Raw genomic sequence first — 21,523 nt, 5'->3', positions numbered from 1 at the left:
TTTTCCTCTCATTTTCACTGCTACAAAGATTATTTTTAAGAAGAATTTTCCTTTTAGATTTGAGAAGATGTGGATATAGCACCCACAGTTTGAAAATAAAATGGAAGAATGGTGGAGTATTGATATTGAAGGTACAACTCTCTTTAGAGTTGTTTCTGAGCTTAAAAATGTCAAAAGGGAAGTCAAAATTTGGAATAAAAATTGCTTTGGGAATATTTTTGAGAACAAATTGACTATGAAGGAGGATATTAAAAAAACCTAGGATAAATTTAGAAGGATGGATATACTCCTGACCTTCTTATAGAAGAAAATGAAAAGTTGGCCCAATATCATGACATCACTACTAAAGAAGAAATCTACTGGAGACAAAGATCAAGATTGTTATGGTTGAGTGAAGGGGATAAAAATACCAAAATTTTCCATCTTTCCACTCTGAAGCATAGAGCCAAAACTCACATTTCACATCTAAAAAAGGGAGACTTGAAGATTGCTGAGGATAAGGACATCATGGAAGAAATGGTGACTTTTTTCTCTAATCTAATGATTGTTGATCCCAACATTAATTTGGAACATCAGGTCTATTTCCTTAGAGTGATTCCTCCACTAGTTTCAAAGGAACAAAATAAAGTGTTAAGCTCTATTCCTAAGGATGATGAAATTTTCAAAGGTGTTTGTTCTCTGGGAGGAGATAAATCACCCAGTCCTGATGGCTTTCCCATGTTTTTCTTCTAGAAACTTTGGAAACTTGTTGGAAAAGATGTTTGTGATGCTGTGAAGGAATTCTATGGAGCTAAATAGATGCTTAAGGAAGTCAATTCCACCTTTTTGTGCCCGATTCCTAAGAAAATTGGAGCTGACTCTCCTAATCAATTTAGACCGATCAGCCTTTGTAATTCTTTCTATAAAATTATATCCAAAGTTCTCACTTCCAAATTACTCCTTGTGATTCCTTTGATCATTGCTGATCAACAAAATGGTTTCATCCCAGGTAGACAAATCCTTAACTCTGTCATCTCTGCTCATGAGAATATTCATTCCTTGTCATGTTCTAACAATTAGGGTTTCATTATGAAAGTAGACATTGTTAAGGCCTATGACAGAGTTGATTGGACTTTCCTCTCAAACATTTTACATGCTTTTGGCTTTGACCATAAGGTTGTTTGTCTCATTCATTAGTTGATTTCAACCTCTTCTATTGTTGTTCTGGAGCTTCTCCTTCTCAAGATTGATTAGAAATGCTCATATGCCTTGCTTAAATAGGCACTTACCACCCAATGCATGACTTATCCACAACCTTCTACAATATCCACAACTTTCTACAATATTCATAACTTTCTAGAATTCTACCCATACACCTCGATAAATGGAATGACAACCATTTTTATTTTATTTTTCTATTATGCCACATATGCACCTCGAAAATAGAAATTCTTCTTTTCCTTTCTGTCTCTCCTTTTTCCCCTTTTTTATTTTTTTATTATTTCTCCTCTAATTTTCGTCACTTTCTCTCTCCTCCAATTTTTTTTTCTTTTCAATTATTTAAAAAAAAAAAAAATTTCCCATGCAAGATGCTCCTGTATCAGACTCCCCCGGTAGATAGAAAAGTGTGTCCCACACTTTGATGCCAAAAGGAAAGATCTACAACCATCTTCATCTTTACCAAAGGTTTCCACCTCAACAAGGACAAGAAAACCACCATGCAAATCTTCCATATCTGCAACCATATGTCAAACACCGGCATCTCAACCATCCAATCAACATGCTCATTCCTAGGAACAAATTGAACATAATGCTTCATCAGAAAACCCTCATCCACATTAGCAACTAGTGAATTCATACCCATAGCAACAAACTCCACATCAACAACAACAAAGTCCATATCAACACCAACATGTAGATCTCCATCAATATATGCCAAACCAACAATCTCATTGCTCACAACAAGATGCTCTGTAATACATAACTCACCTCCAAGAACAATCGGATCATCCATGACCAAGTGCTCTGCAACATACAAGTCATCACTAACATCAACTAGATCATCCACGACCAAATGCTCTATAGTCTCCATGTTAGACTCAACCAATTGATCATGAAAACCAACCTCTGTCCCAACATCAAAAAAGTTAGGAATATCTTCAGCAACAACCTCTAGTTGCTCTGTAGGTTTTGCATCAGACTCCACAAATTGATCAACAAAACCAACTTCTTCCACCTCAACCTTGCAATGCCATCTTCTCTCATGAACCTCCTTAACTTGATCAACCAATCTACCATCCAACTGAGAAAACATCTTAGAAAAATTCCTCTCCACTATATCATGGAGTTTTGCAATCATCTTAGAGTCCAATCCTCTTGGAGCCATCTTCCAAGATCTTCGTAAACCCTCTACAAAAAATCCTTCCCATGCTCCTTGTGACAACCTTGAATTGTTTGCAAGTCATATTGCAACCTACCACCTCATACGAACAATCAGGAACCACATCACAAGTCTACGACAATGGATCTGCAATCCACAAGCTCTGATAAACTTTTCCCAACCAAGGTCCTGGTACAAATTGCCTCACACTTTGGCGATCTACTTGTACACTCAGGAACTCCTACTCTGATAAACTTCACCCAACCAAGGTCTTGGTACAAACTACCTCACACTTCGACGATCTGCTTATACACTCAGGAACTCCTACTTTGATAAACTTTTCCCAACCAAGGTTCTGGTACAAACTACCTCACACTTCAATGATTTGCTTGTACACTCAAGAACTCCTGCTCTGATAAACTTCACCCAACCAAGGTCCTCGTACAAACTGCCTCACACTTCGACAATCTGCTTGTACACTCAGGAAATCCTACTCTGATAAACTTTTCTCAACCAAGGTTTTGGTACAAACTGCCTCACACTTCGATGATCTGCTTGTACACTCAAGAACTCCTGCTCTGATACCACTGACGAAGGGTACATTCTGATACCACTTGATGAAGGTACACTCTAATACCACTTGATGAAGGACCACACCACCCTACCAACTCTCAACTAAGAATGCAAAAATATGAAGACAAAGAGAGGTAAAATGCTTCCCAACAAATTTTATTAAAGTTGAAAATCCTTAGCAATTACAGTAACATTTTTGCAAGATCTCTCAAGATCCAATCCAAACCCAAGCTAGTCCAGATCCACACTTTGGTAGAAACCTCCAAGGTCTCAACTTGTGCTCGCAAGCCACCAAGCAATCTCCTTGTTTGTAAACCGCAGTCACTAGCTCTTCTCCAACTTTATCCAAGATCCAAGTGTAAACTGCCTCACCTTCGGCGCTCTATCTACACACTCACAACTCTATCACAATCTTGTTGTAAACTGCCTCACATTCGGCACTCTGTCCATCGACTTAGGAAAACTCACTCGTCACTTCCTCCTTCTCTTTCACACCTTGAAGCTTTTCCTTCCAAAGATTTCCAAGCTTTACCTTCCACAGCTTTCACCTTTCCAAGCTTCACCTTCCACAACTTCTACTTCTCGAGCTTCTCCTTCTCGAGCTTCTCCTTCTCAAGCTTGATTAGAAATGCTCATATGCCTTGCTTAAATAGGCACTTACCACCCAATGCATGACTTATCCACAACCTTCTACAATATCCACAACTTTCTACAATATTCATAACTTTCTAGAATTCTACCCATACACCTCGATAAATGGAATGACAACCATTTTTATTTTATTTTTCTATTATGCCACCTATACACCTCAAAAATAGAAATTCTTCTTTTCCTTTCTTTCTCTCTTTTTTCCCCTATTTTATTTTTTTATTATTTCTCCTCTAATTTTCATCACTTTCTCTCTCCAATTTTTTTTTCTTTTCAATTATTTTTTTTTAAAAATAATTTTCCCACGCAAGATGCTCCTGTATCAATTATTAAGGGCTTGCAACCTTCTTCCCATCCTCTCATTTGTTCTCATAGTCAATTTGTTGATGATACCATCTTCACATGAAAGTCTAAAGTTAAGGAAGCTAGACATTTGAAGCAAGCTATTAATTTATATTCTTATGCCTCAAGCCAATTAGTTAACTGGAATAAAAGTGTTGTGTTCTTTATCAACACCCCTATCCCTAGACAAAATAAAATTGCTAATATCCTTGGATGTTCTATAAGATCTTTCCCTTAAACTTATTTGGATCTTCCTCTAGGCTTGAAGGTCCCTGATTCCTTTTGGGAAGATCTTATAAATAAATTCAGCAAGAAGCTAGCGGGATGGAAACATAATCTTTTAAGTTAGGTAGGTAAATTAATTATCCTCAAAGCTTGTCTTCAAAGCATACCAACTTAAGCTTTAAGTCTTTTTAGAATTCCAATAAAAATTGTTGAGTCTATTGATAAAATTCAAAGGAATTTTTTATGGACTGGCACTGAGGAAAAAAAGAGAATGCCTTTAATTGCTTAGGATCAAGTTTGCAAACCTATCAGTGAAGGTGGATTGGGAATAAGGAAAATTAGAAGTATGAATAAAGCTCTCTTAGCCAAACAAGGATGGAGAGTTTACCATGATAACAAAGAGTGGAGCACCATAGGGAAATAGAAGTACCTCTTCAATGCTAAATCTCTCCCTGATTTCCTCTCTTCTCCTGATGTTATTCATCCTTCTTCCATATGGGGAGCTGTTTAGGGGACTAAGAAAATTCTTAGAAAAGGGTGTTCCTGGAAAATTGGAAATGGGATTAAGGTGAGATTTTGGGAAGATATCTAGTTAAAGGATCATCCCTTGATTGAAGATTTTCAAGACAAGGCTCAAGTTGACTTATGCAAGTAGAGATATGACATATTAGTTAGTCATTATTGGCAGAATGATTCCTGGGTGAATTTGACTAACATTGATCAGGGTTTCAATAACATCCAATTATCTCTCAATGCTATCTCTCTTTATCCTTCTCTTGAGGATGAGATTATTTGGCATGCCGATCCTGGTGGCCAATTAAAAGTCTTCACTATCTTCATCTCTAAGGAAAAGGGTAACCAACCTTTTTGGTCTTATGCTTGGATTAAAGGTCTCATTCCCAAAATTAATATCTTCTATTGGATTTTGCTTCAAAAAAAAATTTTGACCTTGGAAAATTTGCAAAAGAGAGGTATTAATGTGGTTAATAGGTGTACTTTATGCAAAAATGGATTTGAAGATAGAGATCTTTTATTTTTGAATTGCTCTTATACCCAACAAGTTTGGACTGAGATTCTTAATTTTTGGGGTATGACCTGGGTCCATCAAAACAATGTTGAATTCTCTTTTAAAAGTTGGAAATGCCTTTCTAAGCATCCTGATGTTCAATTTCTTTGGAAATTAACTCTTCCTCATCTCTAGTGGGGCATCTAGAAAGAAAGAAATAATAAAATATTTAGAAATAAAGAATTACTACAATGGGTGCTTGGTTAGAATATTATTAGAGCCATTAAGGAGAATTTTAAAACTCAGAGGAAAACTAATCAAACCTTTGAAATTGATAATCCATTGTGATCTGAAGGTTCTAACTTGAAAATTGATAATCCAAGATCGATCATAAAATGGAACGTTCCTCCTAATGGATGGATTAAAGGGAACTTTGATGGAGTTGCTAAGGGCAATCCAGGAAGTGTAGGCTGTGGAGGTGTTTTGAGAGATCATGTGCGAAATGTTATAGATGCTTTCACAGTTGCTATAGTCATTTTAATAGCCATATTGCTGAAGCTATAGTTGCCTTCTATACTATGAAGTTAGCTATTGATTTGGGGTATCCTAAATTATGGTTGCAAGGTGACTCATTGAATATTATTAACAATCTAAATAATAAAAACTCAATTTCATGGTTGATAGAGGCTATGGTTAAGGAGATCAAATCCCTAATTCATAAATTTGAAAAAGTGGTCATATCCCATACTTATCGAGAGGCCAATGGGGTTGCTAACTGGATAGCCAACCATGCTGTTCAAATAGGGTATAAGGTGAGGTGGCTTGATGAATTAAATAAGCATGTTGATCTAAAAGCTATTATTAATTATGATGCGATTCATTTGAAAGTGGGAAAGATTTGCTAGGATTAGAAATTTAATGATTTTAAGGAGTGGCCTTATGGTTGTCAGATTACCTTCCCCGAGGAAGTACATTCATGTGAATGTAATGTGGCTTTTGCATGTATCATCAAAAAAGTGAGCTCCATTTGAAGTGACCAAAACTTGGTTTCATTTTAACCTATTTTCTCTTTGTGTTTGGTTGTTTATGGTTTTAGGCTCTTTATGTTCTCTGCAAATGGGGGGTGAATTGCAGAAGCAAGAACCTAAAAAGTGTGATGATTGGAAGGCTCAGAAGGATGTTTGGAAGATTTTATAGAAAGGGAAGGTGATCAGTTACCTAGAGCGACGACATGGTTTTAAACCTCATGTCATGACTGCCTTTTTTTAAAATTGGTCTAATGATAGGGTCACTCTTCATGGAGTCACTGTGAAATTAATGGAGGACTTCATAGCTAAGATCATGGGGCTCCCCACAGTTGGTATTAAGTTCACTAAACAAACCAATATCTCTAATGTTACCTACAAAATTTTTTTGAAGATAAATGTTCAAGAGAAACAACTGGAAACGAATGGAGATTTCTTTGATGTGGAACAGATAAAAGAAATTTGACAGGATGTGTTATGTTGTATCTATGAGTATTTCATCATCGATGGTAGAAATAAAAGAGTCCATAAATTTCATTTTGTTTTTCTGAACCATTTCAGGCATAAGGATAGACTTTCTTTCCCTTTCTATCTGCGGTTTTCTTTGCTTCAAAGTTTGCATGCTCATAGGAAGAATGAATCTTGTCCTATTTTGCATGAAGGTCTGATACTTCTCATAGAGGGTTACTGTAAAAATAAATCCATAGACTCCATTCCTTCTATTGACAAAAATAAGGTTTCTCACTCTAAAAAGAGTAAGAAGGAGGACAATGTAAAAGGAAAAGAGAAGGTTCTTAAACTTAAACCCTCTAATTCTCAAAAACAAATTGTGGAAGAGGATTCTAAGTCTGAGAGTACTAAAAGCTCTGAGAATGATATCCCTAAGGAAGAGGAAGGTATGGATGTTAGGGAATTAAGTTCCAATTTGGAAGGGTATTTGGAGACCGAAGGAAAAAATGAGAAAGGGAATGAGGAAGACATAAGTGAAGGAAACTCATAACAGAGTAACTTTGATAATGAGGGAAATTAGACTATTTCTAGTGGAGGTGATAAAGACAAAGAAAAATTAATTGAGAATCTTGTTCATATGAGAGAGGAGGATCATATGGCTAAGCCTACTTTACTTACTACAGAGATTGGGGGACAAGATAAGGAGGACCTTGTTCAGAATGAGGACCCTGTTGAGACTAGGGAGAAGGAACAGATGGAAAGGGAGGAACATATCGACAAGGTTGGTTCCCCTTCTCGTGAGATTGCAGAAGACACTAGTGACTCTTTGCAGAGGGAAACCAAGCTTTCCTTCCTACATTCTACCAAGCTCAAATCTGACTCCATTCTACAAGTTGATTCATGGGTTTATAATGAATTGATGGGGCTGAAGAAGAAAGTGAAAACTCTGCAACACAACTAGGGTATTGACTGTGCCAAAATCAGCCAATTGGAGGTGCAAATGGGAGATATCCCAAATAAACTTAAAGACTATGAGAAAAATATCATAATTCTTATCAAGGAAAGTGGAACAAAGATGGAACAGGTTACATCTAGTATTTGTGTTGCCGTTGCAAGCCTTGGCAAAAGAGCTAATGAAGAAATTATATCTTTCAAGAGTCCAAGCAAGAGAACAAAGCAGATCTCGAGGAAGATAGCCCTGAAAGCTGCTACTGCTAACTCCATCCAAGATACTATTGCAATTGGTAAGGAGGCTATCAAGATGATTATGGAGCTACAATAGTAGCATTTGGTCTTGTTCCTTGGTTTTGTTCCTGTTCTGGTCCTATTTGTTGGTTGTAGTAAATGGTTCTTGTTTTTGGTCCTGTTTACTGGTTTTTGGTCTAAACTATATTTGAGGTTCCAGGTCCTTATAAAACCTAGGTACTTTTATTGGACTATGTTTGTGGTTTCAAGTCCCTATAAAACCTAATTTTGATGTTGTTTTTCAATAGGTTTTAGGACTATTTTTCCTAGTGGTTATTATTGCTTTATCTTTTCTCTTGATGTTAAAGGGTTTCGGGGCCCCTTCAAAACTTGATTTTACTGTAATCTAAAACATATGTTAAAAGATTTTGGTATTACATTTGTAGAGCCTACTACCATGTATTGTTAAAATTCAAGTACAATTAATATGTCCAAGAATCTAATTTTACATTCTAAAACTAAGAATATTGCAATTAAGTTTCATTTCTTGAGAGAGGAGGTCACTAACAAGGAAATAAAATTAGATTATGTGAGTACAAAATATCAGTTAGTAGATATATTCACTAAACCATTGGCTAAAGACACTTTCAAGTATCTTAGAGGTATGCTCGGGGTAATAACCCCACCTTATACAGAGTAATTGATGTAGATTTGCACTAGTCTAGTATATTTAGTGCATATTTATTCATTTGGATGTGATTCTTGGTAACACCGCTTACGGGGAGTGGTCACATTATGCAGAGTTGTTTCTAGAACTATTCTATAATGGATTTTGGAATAATAGTGTTTATCAGCTCTTGACATTGCTTTGGTTACAAATTGGCTTGATCCAATACAAGTACTTTGATGAAGATCATCATCAAAGGGGGAAAAGATTTAACGATGGATTAAGATCTATAATATTGGCATATTGGCACCTTTTCCATTAATATTTAAAGGGGAGAAGACCTGTGAAAAACCCTTTTTGTATCTTTAAGGGGAAGTTGTAAATGTTGAGGATATTCAAAAAATTGTATCCAAAGCTTGAGAGCTATATATTTTGAGGATATTCAAAAAATTATGTGATACACGATGCAAATTATGTTTGGGTTGATGATTTTTCACCATATGTTGTCATCAATGTCAAATTGGGAGATTTTTAGGAATTGGGATCTTATTGATACTTGGACAAGTGGCTTATGTGTTCTATTGATGATAGGTTTTGTCATTGATCACAACATATGTTTGTATCTTCATGACAAACATAAATTATATATATTGTAGGTTGATTATCAATACAATGAAGTTAGTATGCGATATTATTATGTATGCGAGCTTGGATTTGTGTAGAGAAATGAGTGTAGACATCATGCCTTTTTCTTTTTCTTTTTGATTTAATGTTGAATTCTAGATGAGTTACAGTTCATTTGGTAAAGACTAGTAGTAGATCAATGTATAGGGAATTATGAAAAAACTAGTTGGTCATATTTTTATTGTATCTTATTGGTGAGCTGGAATTAATGTCAATGAGATTTGGATGTGATAGAAGAATTATTTATGTGTCTATTTCAGAGATTAGAAAATGTTTGGATTATTCTGGAATGGTCGCTATTGTAAAATGTGTAGAATATCTTACTAGAAATCAGATGAATTGAGGAAGATTTTATTTTATCATTATAGAATGTATATCTCTATTGAATCATATTGTAATATTTGTAATGATTTTTATAAACATATGTATTCCTTATAATGGGCCTATGTAACTGAATGTATATTGGGGATGCCTTAACAATCTAACATAAATAATTGTAAGGGGTATAAAGGAAATATGTTTTACTTGGTTGTGTGTGTGATGTATTTGGTGGAAATAATGTATGGATGTAAAATTTGATACTAGATAATCATAGTAGAGTAGTGATATAGTTTGATGGTTGAGGCAGTCTTTAAATGAACTCTTTGGACAAGTAAGTTGCAAATTAGTTAGTTCATGTAATTGGATATGCTATCTTAAAATATTGTGTTTTACTTTTCTGAAGCATTTAGGTAGTGGATGTATTTGTTTTCAACCTTCAATTGGGTTGGAACCTTCTGACAAGGGTTCAAGGTCTCCTACTTGGGATTTTTCCTCTAACATGGATTGTTGTACTAAATGCATTGTATTTGAGTCCTAACATGGTCACATCTTTTGACAAGGAACTTATATATTAGTACACTATCTTGTGGGTACCATCCCCACTAGGGGTTTCCCTACTCAACAAATCATTGTGTTGTGGTGTATGGTTTCTTATTATTGTGGATCATTTCTTTATTGGTTGGAAATATAGTTTATAAGTTTAGATTTAAAATTATCTTCGAACAACTGATCCCTCACCCCCCAGTTATGCATGAACTTTACTTCTTAATAAATACTTACCAAGAACAAAGATGGTGAGGACGAAAGCCCTATAATCTTTATGAGTTTTCCTCTAAAAAATGTTGAACTGAATTACTTAAATTTGGATAACTATTAATTTTCCTTGGTGAAGGATATTAATAAATTTAGGCATTATATCCTACAAAGTAAGATATTTTCTATTGTACAAGACCCAACAATAAGTTTAGTCATGAAAAACAAATTAGGTGAACATATAGGCAACTAGATGGCTACATTATAAGAGTTTGATTTGGAAATACAAAGGATGAAAATAGCTTAAGGACAAGGATTAATTAAGCTTGTTGTTGATACAAATCAAGGTTTGGTTTTATGCATGTACACCAATGAATGATTTATTTTAGATATTTGGTGTAAAGACATTGTATACCACTTAGTACAAAACAAATGTCTAGAAGGAATGAATAGTTCACAATGAAGAGATTTCAAAATTAAATGTGATCCATTCATGCTAAAGGATTGACACCTATACAAACAAAATTATGAGGGACTATATTTGAAATGTTTTCCTTAGTTTTGTGTGTGCCAAGCATTTGGTGGAAATAATGTGTGGAGGTGAACTTTGATACAGGATGATCAAAGCAGATTAGTGACGTAGTTTGATGGTTGAGACAAGCTTTAAAGGAACTATTTTGGCAAGTTACAAATTAATTAGTTCATGTAATGGGATATATTATCCTAAAATATTGTGTTTTACTTTGTTGATACATTAAGGTAGTAGGTCTATTTGTTTTCTATTAGCCTTAAACTAGGTTGGGACCTTCTAATAAGGGCTCAAGGTCTCCTAAATGGAATTTTTCCTCTAACAAGGATTGTTGTACTAAGTGCATTATATTTGACTCCTAATATGATCACATCCTTTGACAAGGAACTTATATATTAGTACACTATCTTGTGGGTACCATCCTTGATAGGGGTTTCCCTCTTCTACAAATCATAGTGTTATGGTGTATGGTATATTATTATTGTGCATCATTATTTTATTGGTTGGAAATATGCTTTATAAGTTTAGATTTAAAAGTACCTTGGAACAAATGATCACCCAAAGTTGTGTATGGACTTTACTTCTTAAAAAATACATACCCAAAAGAAAGATGGCAATGAAAAAAGCGTTATAATCTTCATGAGTTGTACTCTAAAAAATTTCAAATTGAATTACCTTATTTGATAAAGGCTATTAGCAAAATTAGGCGTTATATCCTACAAAGTAAGATATTTTCCATCGTACAAGACCCAACAATAAAGTCACTCCCCATGAAGAACAAACTAGGCGAACACAGAGGCAAATGGGTGACTACATTACAAGAGTTTGATTTGGAAATATAAATGATCAAAATAGTTTGAGGGAAAGGATTAACCAATCTAATTATTGATATAGAACAAGGTTTTGTTTCATGCGTGTACAACAATGAAAGATTTGTTTCAAATTTTTGGTGTAAATACACTATATACCACTTATTACAAATTAGATGTCTAGAAGGGATGAATAGTTCACAATGAAGAGCTCTCAAAATGAAATGTGATCCATTCATGCTAAAGGATGGACACCTTTATAAATAAAATTATGAGGGGATATATATAAAATGTTTGAATTGTGTTAAAGTTAAAGAAGTGTTGGGGGAATTCCATGACAAGTATGGGACTAAACATGGTTCAGTTGAGGCTACAACATATCATATTTTGAGGTCAAGATACTACTAGCCTATGCTATTCAAAGATATGCAAGAGAATTCTCACTCTTTCCACATGTGTCAAACAAGTGCAAATAGAGAAAGAAATTCAACAATGCCCTTGTAACTAGTATTCGAGGTGCACCCATTCACTAAGTGGGGGCTTGACTTTATTAGGCTTATAAATCCACCATATTTGATGAGACACAAGTACATTCTAATAGTGATTGATTACTACATCTGGTGGATTGAGGCTGAATCATTTTGTAATTGCACCACCCAAGTCATCATCGACTTCCTTAAAGAGTGAATTAGCGCGAGGTTTGGAATGCCATTTTTTTAGTATGTGATATCTGAACATATTTTTCTTCAATAATTCTCATGTAACGACCATTTGAAAATTAGGTAATTATCAAGTTCTCATCTAACTATTACCCTCAAGTAAATGGAGTGGACAAGTCCACTAAAAGAAATTTGATGATTGTTATTGCTTAATGGGAAAATGAACATGCATAATAGGGTAGGGCCACCATTCACTATTAACATTCAATACAAGATAAAGAGGGGCTTCCAAACATAACTCTTAGTATAGATTAAGTTAGATTATCCAAACACAAGGAGATAAAGGGGTGCCAATGCTAAACTCAAAGAGTCTAAGACCTCATAAATGTGAATGTGTCTTACATTTAATGATAAAGGATGAAAGAAGTTTAATAATTTGGAATGATGGATCTTCTCCTTAGAAGCCAAACTCCACTACCACCTTCATGGAAGAAGCTTGATGCAAGAAGGAAATGCTTGAACTTGGTGAATACCTGAAGATGCTTTCTTGAATTTTTTAAATATGTGTATGCTTTCTCTTCATGCATGATAACATCCTATGTATAAATGAAATGCTCAAGTCTCCTTATATACTAGTTTTTTGGGATTGGAAACAAAGGAGGTCAACCTAGGGATGAGAGTAAACACTTGGAAAACCCAAGGCACTTGAGGCCCACAATCAAAACTCCCCAGGAAAGAGATCAACTTGGGTATATCTCTTCCTAGAAAAAGTCAACCTAGGTTGACCTATTCTTGAGGGGGATGTTAGAAAGGGGTCCTAGAGGCCTTGAAGAAGGTACAAAAATAATCAGAGATAATTAATCAACTAGAAGATATGGCCAAAAAGGTGATAAAATAACACCTAAAGGACCACTCTAGAAGATGAGAGATCACCTAGAAATGTCACCAAGATGGGGAAGAATAGAGAGAGACCAAAACCACACTAAGGAGGTCTAAAAGGTCCCATAATGAAGTGCATCCATTTTAAGATGATACATTTAGCCCCCAATTTAGTAGGAGTATGAGGCAAGTCATACTTTTGGTAAAGGAGAAGGAGAAGAGATGAGGAGACAATGCCATAATGAGATAGAACATCACCATGTTTAAGGACATAAGACCTCTAACATAGTATCCTAACTACATTCCCATGCATACGAGGACAAAACTAAAGCATAATTAAAAAAGGAAAGGAAAGCAAGATAAAAGTAAAAAAGATAGAAAAAAGGGGTTAATACTAAAACTCAAACCAAAATAGTGAAAGAGTCCTTAGCTAAGGAAATGTCTCACCTACCAATATCATATTTGGAAGGATATTATAAAGCATAAGATATAACATAGAAAATGAAAGAGCATTAGAAAGGACTACATCCCTCATGATTCAATCAAGCTAGCATACACGCATAGAGAGAGAGAGAGAGAGAGAGAGAGAGAGAGAGAGAGAGAGAGAGAGAGAGAGAGAGAGAGAGAGAGAGATTATCTTGCCCAGTAAGGTTTGTGTGCCTTACTATAAATTAAAAAATAGAAAATTAGGATCAAATAGTCTAGTAGGTTTGTGTGCCCCTTGTGCACCCGTCAGTGACTTCTGCATGCATGTGTAAGTGTGTCCACATGTGGATAAATTCCTTGGTATCATCATAGAGTGTAAATATGTTTGTGCTCTCTATGGATGGACAAGGGTCCATTATCCATGGAGCAAGTGTGTATGTGTGTGTTTCCCTGAGATGGAGGAGTATCATTAATATCTATTTGGGAGTGGAATATAATAATTTAAAACACAAATGTGTTCCATGGTATAGATAATTTTTAATAATACCCTTTAGGGAGTGGCATATAAGTATAAAAAGTGCATAAAAAATTAAATATAGCACAAAGAGGGTATATGTATCCCCCCTCCTAATGATGACTATGTGGCCATATATATCACAAGGAAGAGAATCAAGGATACCTACTTCTAGCAACAAGGAGATATACTTTAATAATAATGTATGTAACAAAATTATCCAAGATAATTGAATCTTGTAAGCTAAGAAAGTAAATAATAATGAAAGGATATGTCAACTATGAGAAGAGGCACTTGAAAGGAAGAGATCCCATAAATAAGACATCTACTTCAAGAGGAGTGTCATAAAAAAAGATAAAAACTTCAAGAAAGAAGAAGGGAAGAAGAACAAGAATGAACCTAAGTACCCCCCTATGTATAGGTGGATTAGGGATCCTTGGATGAAGGATGACAAACTCTGAACCACAAGATAAGGATAGATGTTAATAATGAACATATTTATGCAAATAAATAAGACATGATGATCAAAGACATGCACCTCTTGTATATAAGACAGAATCATGATCAAGACACAATTCCTTATAGGAAAAGAAAGTCACATGGTAAACAAATACCATTGTACTAAGGAAAGTAGATACTTAAACAAAGAGAGATTAATAATGTACAAACAATCTCCCCCTCCCCGCCCCACCAAGAATGCAAAAAGAAATAATAGTCTATGACAAATTATAAAACTTAATCTTGTAAGATATAAAGATGAACTATGAGCATAACCATAATCGAGCTATGCAAAAAAAACAGAATCTCTATCAAACAAGATGTAAGATAGTGTAGTGCCAATAAGAAAGGAGAGAAACATCAGGATATGCAATTAAAAACATCATATGCTAGAAAATATATCACTTATGATGTAAACTATAAATGATTGTTAAATGCTAAACATTAAAATCCAAGGCATGGAAAGACATTATTAGGTATAAATTATCATGTTGTGCATGAAAGAAAGCATTACATACCCATAGATAAGAATTTACCATAAAATAATGCAAAGATATAAAGAAATGAAAGAGGGAGATGACAAGGATACCATGTTATACTTACAAAAATAAAGAGATAATGGATCCTTAGAAGAGAAAAGGGAGCATAAGATAATATTCTAGGATAGATCACTTATAATATGCATAATAAAAAGATAATTTTTTAAATAAAAATATAACACAACAAATCAATGTAAACATATAATGAAGATTAAAAACCCACAAGGATGAGAGAAGAAAAATAGAGATAACATATTAACCACCCTAAAACATGTCTCCCGAATACCAAATATGTACTTTGTAGAAAGGATATTGAAGTATAGAAGACATATATCAAGGAGTTAAATTAGATCCCAAGACAAACTCAACTTTTCCTCTAGCTAAGAGGAAAAAAAAGAAAAACCTATTGTGTCACTCCCAGCCATATTATGTAAAATAATAGTGGCCCCAAAAGGGAGTATAAATGCTAAGTAATTTTATGAAGGAGGAATAAAATATCTTGTGTTTAAGAAACATTACATATTAAATTTTATCATGAATATACAAAATAAAATCCATACAATCACAAATTAAATGTTCATTACTATAGAAAAAGGGACAAGAAAATCAAGTAATAGCATTCTTTTGATATGGTTGATATCTTAATTTAGGTGCAGTCAAAAGATAGCACTAAAATCTTAATGCTAAGGCTTCCCAAGTGTCAGTAGGAGATAAGGTTTGAGTTGGGAAAATAAGGTGAAGAGAAGGTCATGGAGGACGAAAATGAAGAGGAGCATGGAAAGGGGAAACATAAATAAGGTCTCATTGAGGGTGTTAGTGAGGAATGTGGACAAGAAGCTTAATACCATGCACATGGATACTAAGACCTAAGCCCTTATAACTTTGTCTATTGATAATATTGTATCCTATAGTATAATTAGTGTGAAGGGAAAATGGAAAGAATGGTCTATCTTGAGGGTGATGGGTATATGTAGTATAAGGAGAAATTGAATTAGGATTTGTATGGTGTGGGAGATAGTGAAGGAGATGGGTTATTGAATAATTGGTTAATATCAAGTTCATGAAATATAATTTGAAGGTGTTGGAAGGTAGAAGGGGTGGGATGGGATTGATCATGGGGATGATTAAGAACATAATTAGGAGCATCACTAAAAAAATCTCTAATGTCATCCAAAAGACAAAGGAAAAAGTCACATGCAATTCTAATGATTATCTTGAAATATGTTTAACTGGGAAACCTTGTATTAGTTAACCTCATAATAATAGATGCAAGAAAATCATGTAAAGAAATGAACAACATGAACTAAAAGAGACTTTCATAAACATCATAGGCATGATAAATAGATACAAGGGTAAGAGATACCATAAAAATAATTAGGTACCATAATAGCTTAGAAAATTCCATTGAAAAATAAGATCTTACTACATAATATATTCAAATCTAACTCCAAATCAAATAATAAGAAAGATCAAGGTATCTAATTCCAAGAAAGGAGCACAAGGTAGATTCACCATTATAATATAAACACCTAATGGAATAATCTAACTCCATATAGAATGGAGCACAACTCTAGTTCCCCAAAAGAAGATGGACATCTAGTGAAAATATCTAACACTAAGTAGAAACGACCAAAAATTGGGTTCACCAAAGGAAGATGAACACGTAATGCAATAATATAAATCCAAATAGAAAGGGGCACAATTTCGTTCCACCCAAAAATGATGAACTCATAATGCAATATTATAACTCCAAAAATAAAGGTTCACCAAAATGTTCAATGAGTAAATGGATGCACACAATAGGGTAGGGCCTATTACAAGTTAAGGTTATCATTGCACCAAACAATTGACTTGTTAATGCCAGATACAACCACTATAATTATAAAACATAGGAGGTAGCTAAGCCATGTCAAAAATCCCAAAGTGGAATATTGGTGGTTATTCCAATAAACCCCCGCCCCCCCTTCCCCCCCCGAGCATTACCCAAGGAGATTCAAACCTGTGACCAAGCTCTGACTACTTATTACAAGCTAGGGTTGTTATTGCACCAAAAGATCAACCTCACAATGTTTGATACAATCACTATACTTATAGAATACTTGGGGTGGTTAAGCTATGTCATGAATTATGAAGAAGAATGATGACAGTTAGTACAACAAGGCCTCCATTTACCATTAGCATTCAACAGAAGAGAAAGAGGGGCTTCCAAACATAGCTCTTGATATAACTTAAATTAGATTAGCCAAACCGAAGGAGATGAAGGGGTACCAATTCTAAATTCAAATTATATCAAGGAAGTATGCATACAAGTCCTCTTTCATGCAAAGTAGGGTTTGATTAGAGATGTGTAAATGTGAAAGTGAATTGAGCTAATTGATTAAGCGATAAGAGTAAGATAGATCTAGATGCCAATTATATACAATCTACCCAATTAAGAGATTAAAGTAGGCCTAATCTAAAAAGTGAAATAAATTATAAAGTACTATGTTTGTCCACATACATGTAGATATAATAGAGGGGGATGAATCAATATATTCTAGATAACTTGAAATTTTCTTTTTTTTCAAGCTTCACACCAATCTACATATTAATTCTAACTAAAACTTAAATAGCCACAATTAATCAAAAATAGTAAGAAAAATATAGCATCACATAACATAGCATTTATCTCATGGAAAATTGACTAGGGTAAAAACCACATTGCATGAGTCGATCCTCATGAAGCTTGCACTCTCGTGAAGTGCACCCAATCAAGAGCTTATCTCTAGTAGAAGATTACAAGGACACTATTAGGTGCCACCTAGTTAAGGGATTTGTATAAGACTTGTGAAATTCTTTCTGTATTAGGAGAAGAATAGTTGAAGGAATTTAGAACACAAGTTAATGTGTCACCCTATTAGGAAATTTAATGCAAAGGATCTATTAGGGTCCACCCTCAATAGGATTTTCTATTGTAGAGATTAGGAAACAACAAAGGAATGATTTGATCAAATATTTGCTAAACTTAGCTTGAGTATAGTTCCCTTTAGTGGTCCTTAGACCTATGTGCAACTGTGCTTTTCTCTTCTTTGGCTCTCCAACTTTAGACATGATCACTAACATGCTTAGCATTTCCCACTCTTGCATGATTTGTGACTTGTGTTGTTTAGTCTCAATGGTTCTCCTCAACATAGTAACACTCCACACTTTGTTCATGACTTCTCAGTGTCACACTTCTCTTTTTGATATTACACTTAGCTTGGATCTTTTGGCTCTCTTTCTAATCACTCTATAATCTAACCTTTTTCCTTGAAGCAATGTTCTCTTTTGTAGTCTTGCTTACTCTTCTTCAAAACCCTAAACTAAAAATTCAAAATTTGAGTTCTCAATCCTATTCATAGATTTTTCTCCTATCATGGTTATGCACTACTCTTGTTAGATGTCACATGCATGAAAACAATTCATAATTTTTTTGTAACCTCAATGTCTTGCATCATTGGAAAGAATTCAAATTTGAATTCTTTTGACTCTTCCTTGATGTGATAATACTTATCACCATTAAATGCAATGATGAGTGCACTTCTACCAACTTTGTGACATGAGAGTCATGGGTATTCTGCTACATGCTTCCTCTTGCCAACTTAACCAATCCCTCTTTCATGGCTACCAGTCATTCTAACTTCCTTGCATACTTATCATCCCCCTCCAAATTATTACTTCACTTAACATGCCTCCACCTAGGTGTTTATCCTTTGTCATTTCCTTTGTTGGGCTTGGTATTTTCTTTGATCACCCTTGTGAACTAGAGTTGAACATAAAAGTTCAATGTGCTTCATATTGGTCACCATTCTTTCTTCACCTTGACATCAATGACAACATAGTTATAACTGAATACACTAGTTACTCCACCAGTCTATCCTTAGGCTTTTAGTCAATTATGTCAAAAATCTCCCCCTTTGGCATTAATGGAAACACTTCAACACTTCTACCCTTATTGATAGTATTTCTACCTCTATTCACTACTTCATGGTTAGTGGATAGTATCGTGACTTTATCTTTGTATTTTTATCTTCTCTACACATCTCCCCTTGAGATAATGGATCCACATCCTTTTACCTCTTTGAGCCCTCCTTTATAGATTCACGTGGTTCTTCATGACTTCATCCTTTTATATTCTCTACTATCTTTTCTTTTCTTGTGGGTTTCTTCTCAATCTATGGTCATGTCTCCATGTGAAAATCAATTGTTGACTTTACCAATTAACTTCTCAAGTTTGGAGATTCTCCCCTTTATCTTAGCTTCTTCCTCTCTCTTCTTGACTTCTTTACCCCCCTTTGTTGATATCTTCTTCTTCTCAACTTCTCTTTTTCTTTTCTTCTTTGAATTCTTTCTCCCCCCTTGTTGCCCTTCTTCTTCTTCTTCTTCTCAACTTCTCCCCCTGTGATAAAAATTCCAAAGGCATGAAACTTAACTATTTGTATGCTCCCCCTATACAGTAGTCACCATTCCTCATCAATCCATATGTGTGATTTTACCATTTGTTGATCATGGACTAATGCTTTCCTTGCTATCTTATTTGAGGCTTAATAGGGTTCCTAGCCCTAATTTCTCTCTCAGATACTCAAAGGTATCCTTATAAAGAGGTTTTGTGAATACATCGTTCATTTTATCCTTGGTTAGTACATATTCCAACCTTACCTCTTTCCTTTCCACTTTCTCCCTAAAAAATGGTACTTTATTGATACGTGCTTTTTCTTTGAGTGCATAATTGGGCTCTTTGATATATTTATTGCATTTGTGTTATCATAGTTGCTAGCCCATGGTTCCTCCATCTTCTCTTGAATTCCTTCAAGAAATTTGATACAGATAAATTGAGTGCAATTCATTGCTACAACTATGTATTCTACTTGTACTATTGACTGTGATATGTAGTTCCACTTCTTGTTGGTGCATGCACCTAGTGCTCCTCCACAAAAGAATGCACCATTTCTCACACTCTTTCTGTCATCTATGTTCCCTACCTAATAAACATCAACAAAGACACTAAGCTCAAGGTTTCCCTTGTGAGGATACCATAGGCCATACTCTTCAGTACCCTTTAGATATCTGAAGATCCTTTTCACAACTACCATGTGTGATTCTTTTGGGTTGGCTGAGAATCTGGCCATATACCAAATGCCTGTGTAATATCTAGTCTATTGTGCACAACATACTACACATTACCAATCATAGATTAGTAAAACATCTTATTCACTTCTAGACTCTCATCTTCCTTCAACAATTTGAAGCCAGACACCATTGGGGTGCCTATCAATTTGGCTTCCTCCATATCAAATGTCTTCAAAATCTCCTTCACATACTTTGTCTGACTGATGATGAAACCTCCTTTTAGTTGGGACATTTGAATTCTAATGAAGAATTTGATCTCACCAATCATGGACATTTCAAACTCTCTCTTCATTCCTTATGTGAATTCTATGCTCATCTTATCATCTCCTTCAAACATGATATCATCCAAAAATATCTCAATAACCAGCAAAATACCTTTTAATGCCTTCTTTAGATACATGTTGTTATTGTCACTTGTTCTCACAAAGCCAATTTTTATCAAGTATTGCATCCTCATACCATGCTTTGGGTGCCTGTTTTAATCCATACAGGTCTTTCTTTAACTTGCACACTTGATTTTTTGCTTCTTTATTTTCAAACCCTTCTAGTTGTTCTCTGTATACTTCATCTTCTAGGATTCTATTTAGAAGTATAGATTCCACATTTATCTAGTATACTTTGAAGTTATAGTATGGTGAAAAGGCTAGAAGTATCCTGACTCCTTCTAGTTTGGCCACCAATGCAAATCTCTCTCCATAGTCTATGCCTCATTCCTATGCATATTCTTTGCAGACAAGTCCAACCTTGTTTCTGACCACTTTTCTATCCTTGTTCATCTTATTTTTGAACACCCACTTTGTGCCAATAAAATTCTTATTATTTGGCTATATCACTAAGGCTATGATTCATTCTTTATTATTTTACCAATCTCCTCCTCCATGGTCTTTCTCCAATCTTCATCCTTGAACACTTCCCTTGTAGCCTTGGGCTCTATGTGTGAGAACAAGTATACTATCTCTCTCACCTTTTTCCTTTTTATCACTCCAGCATCTTTGTCTCCAAGGATCTAGTCAACTAAGTGGTGTTTCCTCACATATTTGGCCATCCTCTATTCTCCTTAAGGTGCTTCAGCTCTTGGTTCCTTTGGCAAAACTAATTTTTCTTTGCTTGAAATTTTTTTGGTACTACATCTGCTTCCACCAGTACTATTTCTACTGAGTTATTTATTGAAATATATTCAAATTTCTTATAGTCTTTTGGTTCCTTCTTACTTTCTTCTTTGTTCTTCTCATAGAACTCATATACCTTTTTACTGGTAGATTCCACTATCTTGTTTGTCCATAC

The sequence above is a fragment of the Cupressus sempervirens genome, chromosome 3 (assembly GCF_028749045.1).
Source record: "Cupressus sempervirens isolate cs-2001-9-10 chromosome 3, ASM2874904v1, whole genome shotgun sequence".
Taxonomy (NCBI): Eukaryota; Viridiplantae; Streptophyta; class Pinopsida; order Cupressales; family Cupressaceae; genus Cupressus; species Cupressus sempervirens.
The sequence above is the reverse complement of the archived record's forward strand: the minus strand, read 5'-3'. Positions refer to the sequence as shown.